This window comes from Quercus lobata, chromosome 9, assembly GCF_001633185.2.
Source record: "Quercus lobata isolate SW786 chromosome 9, ValleyOak3.0 Primary Assembly, whole genome shotgun sequence".
Taxonomy (NCBI): Eukaryota; Viridiplantae; Streptophyta; class Magnoliopsida; order Fagales; family Fagaceae; genus Quercus; species Quercus lobata.
Window position 1 is genome coordinate 13,479,557 of NC_044912.1, and position 6,609 is coordinate 13,486,165.

Consider the following 6,609-nt stretch of genomic DNA (forward strand, 5'->3'; position numbering starts at 1 on the left):
AAAAATTAAATTTATTTTATTTTCAACTCTTTAAAGGAAGAGAGAGACAAAGAGAGAGAAATATTTAATTTTGTTTTGCACATGATTAAATAACATAAACATCACTTTTTTTTTTTTGGTAAGTGAGGAAAAGACAGGTATTAGGAAAGAAAAGAAAACAAAATTGAGAATGATGTTTGTTCTCCTCCATCCCAACCATGCGATAACAAGTTATTTCAACGCAGAAATCTTAAGTGGGTGTTTGGTATGGTTGTTTAAACAAACGTTTTCAGTATTTAAATAACATTACACGTATTTTCACATACTTTTTCACTTATACATATTTTCACAAAACAACAACAATATTGCTAGAAATCTCTTTCCAAACAAGCCTTAACACAATAACTAAACAACATGTTCCATTTCAACAAAAAAAATCACATAAGTGGATAGAGCAACCTCATCAATTCAGAATTCTGAGCCTGAATTATTCTTGGCTTTCAAAATCTTCACAAGCACCGCTTGTGCCTATGCTATGCCTATGGCCAATAGAGTAGGCCCAGACCTGAAAGACTAGCTTGATTGAGAGAGTACTGAGATAAATTTTGGAGCTAGTTTTGATATTTTTTTCCCTTCAAAATTTTATTAAATTAATTTTGGTAAAATAATATTTTGATCTTGAATTTCACTAAGAATTTGTTTTTCTTTAAAAAGTTTTTTTTTTTAACCCTAAACTTTATTTGTAAAGAGTTTCTTTAATAGTTTAGAAACAAAAAATTAATAAAAATTAAAAAATAAATAAAAATTAAAAAATTAATTAAAAATTAAAAAATTAAAAAAAATTCGATAGTTTAGGGATAAAAACAAACTTTTGCTAAAGTTTGAGAACATAAATAAATTTTTTTTAATAGTTTAGGGATGAAAAATGAAATTTTTAATAGTTTAGGGATGAAAAATGAGCTTCTTAAAGTTTAGAGATGAAATACAAACATTTGGTAAAGTTGAGAGACTAAAATATATTTTACCCAAATAAGTTATTTTAGGAAAAACTTTTTTTTTTAGAAAAGACAAAAAAAAAAAAAAAAAAAAAAAATCAAAACTAGATCGTTTTGTAGTAACTAACAACACAAATATAAAGAAGACTAAAGAGTGGATTGAAATGAACAACGTAAAACTATATGACTAAATTAAATTTAATAATGTTCTCATTTAGTTAATTTAATTAAACATCTAAGATACAATAATTAAACAATTATACCTAAATTTGATTATTTCCATAATTATTTATTATTGTAGGGACACGATTTTAGTTGACCCGGTCCTGGATGGTCAGACCCTGGCCCAAAAGGTCCCACACAATGAATTTTTGTAGAGTGTGGGCTGAAGAACTTGGTTCTAGTTGGCTTAAATGGTTCGTTGCATGGGCTCAGGAGATATAAAAACAAGAATGAAGAAAGTGGATGTGAAGGGGGGAATTTTATTCATGGGCATGCATTCGTACAATGAACTTTTGCTCCTCTGTTCCTTCTCTCCTTTTTTCTTCCATCCCCTCTCTTGGGGGACTCTTACATATTATATAGGCCCTCTTTTATCATCTGGGCCTTACACTTGTTGATCATCCAAACCCCTACTTGAGCACCTGTCCCATCAGACACCCTTACCAGTTCTTTGTGAGTTGCAGTGACCAAGGTAGCACTGTTCAGGAGTCTTCTCTTCATTAATGCGGCCAGGAGAGTAGCTGTGGTGCATTTAATGTGGTGGTGACAGCCTTTGCTGTGATATTTTGGGTCTCCTTTCTTTTTACGTGCTTGGAGTGAGGACTACAGTAGTTGGGATGCACCTTTGATCTGGACTTCGAAACGTCCAAAGAGGAATTACTCCTCGGACGTGTTCTCTTTGCTCCAGTGGGCCTGAGCAAGGATTCTGGGCCGCAACATCTCCTCAGACAGAATGGTCCTCGGACAGGCCCAAGGCCTAGCCAACCTGTTATTCTGGGCCGGTCCCCACAATTATTATTGCGGAGGGCAAGTTATTAATAGTTTAATACAATAATTATATATATATATATATATATATATATATAATCAAAATCTCTAAAACTCTCACAATTTTTCACGTCAACACTATATTTAAATAAAATTATTTTTGTTTAATCCAAACTTAACAGGGAGTGAAACTCTATCTCTCTAACAAGTCCAACTTAAACTCAAACTCTTCATTATCATTTTTTTAAACAAAATTATTGTTGTTTAATCCAAACCTAACAATGAGTGAAACTCTATCTCTCTAATAAGTCCAATTTAAACTCAAAAATTGACAATTTATCTCTAAATTTGCTAGGTTAATCATGAATACTATAAAAGCAAAGCAAACCCCAATATATTTTTTTTTTAAAAGCCGAGTAGAGGTATGAGTTATTCTTATGTTATTTTCTTCTTCTCTACTTAATTTGTTAAATATATATATATATATATATATATATATATATATATATTTTTGGTTTTCCATATATTATTTGGTTTTCCCTGTATTTTTTAAAAAGTAATTTTTGTACATAAACCACCAAACTTTCTTTAGCCGTTTTTTACAAGATAAAAAAGTTTGCAATAATTAAAATTATTCTTTCGAATGTAACCTATATTTCTCTTATATTTATCTATTTTTTAGTCATATATAAATATATTTTTTTTTTCAATAATTTCTAAGCAGTGAATCATCTGATTTTTTAAATATTTTTTGGTCTTTCATAAGTTTTAATATCTGAATTTTTGAGTTATTTTTTTCCAGTATCTGAAATTGTCTAACAAATTTTTTGTAAGTCATTGCACATTTAAGCAATGACTTCTTCATCAAATTATAACACAAGTTGAAGTCATATAAGAGTAAATCATGCAATGGTGTAATTTCTTAAATTTTTTATAAAATTATTTTAGTTTACCTCACAAATACGTAAGTTTCCGTGCATAACACGGGTTAGCAACTAGTTAAGAATAATAATGAACAATAAAAAAAATGAATAATAATTTTACGAGCTCAACGTCACCACCAATAGTAAAAATATTTGCCCTTAGCATTACCATGAGAGCAATGCTAGGAATATAAAAAATTTCACAACTTTTGCTACAAATTGTCTTGTAATGAGTTATGAGTATTGGAGGTGTGGACCCACCATTTGACCTCTACCATTCACAACTTGCCATGTGACAAGTTGTGACAATAATTGTGGAATTTTTTTGGAGTTGTACTAGGACTACCAAAAATGGCACAACTTTGTGCTACAACTCACCACGTGGTGAGTTGTGACTAGTGAAGAAGTGTTTGTGGGCCATGTGGGGACACTCCTTCACTAGTCACAACTCGCCACATGGCGAGTTGTGACACAAGGTTGTGCCATTTTCGGTGGTCCCAACAGTGGCGGCTCTAGGAATTTTGTTTAGGGAGGTCATTATAAAATTTTAATAAAAAAAGAACTTGAATACACTACAACAAAATGTATTTCTAGCAACAAAAATTAGTGAGGAAATTTTTTCTTGTCACTAAAAGTACAGCTTAAGCGATGAAATATGAATTTCAATGAAAAAAAATTATAGCATTCCATATGGTTTGAAATAACCTTACTTTTAAGGATAACCATTAACCTTTTTTTTGGAAAAAAGGATAATCATTAACCCCACCATAACCAATCAAATTAATTCAACTAAATATATATATATATATATATTAAAGAAATTAAATCTTCCTATAGTACACTTATATCTTATTTTCTTTATCTATTTGCATGCGTCTGTCTCTTGTCATAAATTTTCGTGTCATTTTATTCCTACTTTACACCTTTTATCCTTTTCCTATCGATTGGACGCTCAACTGGCTGTACACACGATCAAACCATGAATGTGGACCATTGCTAATCGTGTGGCCCACCAAGGTGTGCTTAGTTTATTGTCCTAAACAGTTGCAAAAGTCAATAATTACCAACCATTGGTCCATCACAGCTTCTTTCATGGGCCCTTTCCTAGTAGGACTAGCATGCTAATGGTCTTTATAGTACTTCTCTTTGGAATTTGGACTTGTGCTTCTGACCAGAAAGAACTCTGCAAGTTAAAGTTGTTGTCTTTTTACTGTCTATGGATATTGTTTTTTGGGCCTTTCTTTGTTAATGGGTTTGTGTCATACAGGATTTTTAGTTCCATTTTCGATTTGATGGGTTTTTTATTTATTTTTACAGGCATGGATCTCAATTGTGGATCATACTTGAAAGAACATACAAAGCAAGCTGTAGAGCAAAAAAAAATTACCTGTGTCTGAAATAGACAGAGCCCTTCGTAACATTTTCTCCATTAGATTGAGATTAGGACTGTTTGATGGCAATCCAGCTAAACTGCCTTATGGCAACATTGGTCCAGACCAAGTGTGTTCCAAATCTAGCCTTGAAGCCGCTTAAAATGGCATTGTCTTATTAAAGAACCCTGATAGATTACTCCCATTGCCAAAATCAAAAACCTTGTCCCTTGCTGTAACAGCCCCCAATGCCAATGCACCACAAACACTTCTAGGTAACTATGCAGGCGTTCCATGCAAATCTATTAGCCCACTTCAAGCATTGCAGAGCTGTGTTAAGAACACGATCTACCATCCGTGTTGTGATAATGTGGAATGTGCTTCAGCTACAATTGATGAAGCAGTCAAGATAGCAAAGGATGTGGATTATGCGGTTTTAATTATGGGACTGGACCAAACTCAAGAGAGGGAATCGCATGATCGAGTGCACTTAGAGCTTCCTGGGAAGCAACAGGAACTCTTAACCAATGTTGCAAGAGCAGCTAAGAAACCAGTTGTTTTGGTTCTCCTTTCTGGATGTCCAATTGATATATCTTCAGCCCAAGGATGACAAAACCATTGGTAGCATCTTGTGGGCTGGTTATCCTGGTGAAGCTGGAGGAATTGCCCTTGCAAATATTAGCTTTGGCGAACACAATCCAGGTGGACATTTACTTTATTATATACGCATTTACAAATTGATGTACTATCAATCACACCCAAAAAAAAAAACCCCTTAAAAACATTAAAAAAATTTAATTTTATGTTGTTGAAGTAACACCAATCACATTATTTTCACATCAGTTTTTAAGCCTTTTTGTAATAAAGTCAGTAGTAATTTTACTATTTTCCTTTACACATGCAGTTTATAAAAGAAATTCCACTAATTATAGAAAAATTATTCATTTCCTTCAAGTGCAGCTTTCATAGTGTACTTCATTTTACAATGCAGTTGGAAGATTGCCTGTGACTTGATATCCACAAGAAAACTTCAGGCAAACATAGATGCGGGACAAAGGCACTTGCTGTTAGGGTTGATGAGGAGGTGCGTGTTTTTTCATTTTCTTAAACCTTAGAATATTATATGTTGTAATTAATTAACTATATCTATCTAACACTTAAATGTTAATTAATCAGAAAAATAATAATGACGGTCAAGTTCCTAAATTGGTAAAAATCTTCAAAGATGTTCATTTCAATCCAAATACAAATATGTGAATACACCATGAGGATGAAGCGACATATGTATGTATATCATTCCATCCCTATCATGTTTGTAAAGCTATAACATATGTAGCATTAATGTTGTGATTGTCTGTTTCTTTCTCTCTTTCAAATGATAGGAAAATATTCTCAAAGTGCAAGAGGATCATTGTCAAAATACTAATGCAATTCTTCTTATACAAGAGGAGATCTCAAACTTGGCTTTTAAGAAGAAGTCCAGTATTGTAAAAGGACTTGGCATGAGACCTTCCTCTTCTCTAGTAACCACCGCCTCATTTAATTCTTCGGTGGAGTATATCCAACGGCTAGAAAATGAGATAATTAAGCTCAAAGAGGCAAGAGCTAGGGACCAAGAGGAGCGAACTGGGGATCAAGAGGCACGAGCTAAGCAAGAAGAGGTCCAAAAGAATATTCTTATTGCATACAACATATTACCCTTTTATTACATTAAACACACCAAACATGATGTTTGTCAACAGCACAAGAAAAGACTAAGTAATGCTACTTTCATGTATCAAATATATACAGTATTCTATTTATAGTTCATAGAACTCATAATTATGCGGAACTCATATACTATAAGAGATAGAATACATATGTATCTTACGCTTTGTTTGTTTTAGCGATGATATTTTCTAGAAAATGAATCATTTTTCAAAAAGTATTTTCTATAAAGCTATTTGATTTTCTTATATTTTCTTAAATGAGTTATAAAAAAAAAAAAAAAATCTTCTAACTTCCCTTATTTAGCTTGCTATGAGATAGAGTTATTTTTCAAAAAAAAAAAAAAATAATAATAGAAAAAAATCTCTAAAAATAAGTCATACTTTTTATGTTGACTAAAAATAGTTTTCATTTGACTCATTTTTATTATGCTACCAAACACTAAAAAAATAAGAAAAACTAACTTTACACCAGATTTTCCACTCAAAACAAACAAAGCATTATTAAAATGAGATATATCTTCATCTTTCTTGTGTTGTACATAGAATAGGAAAGACTCCAAACAAGCCATCGCATGCCTAGGCCTGCCTATATATATATATGAGCCTAGTAAATTTTTGAACGGGCTCGGCCTATAATAGTCAA

At 32.1% G+C, this 6,609-nt stretch overlaps 1 pseudogene; it reads left to right on the forward strand.

Annotated features, from left to right (window-relative positions):
- The first annotated feature begins 4,174 nt into the window (after positions 1 to 4,174).
- Positions 4,175 to 5,301, forward strand: LOC115961253 (annotated as a pseudogene).
- The last annotated feature ends 1,308 nt before the right edge of the window (positions 5,302 to 6,609 follow it).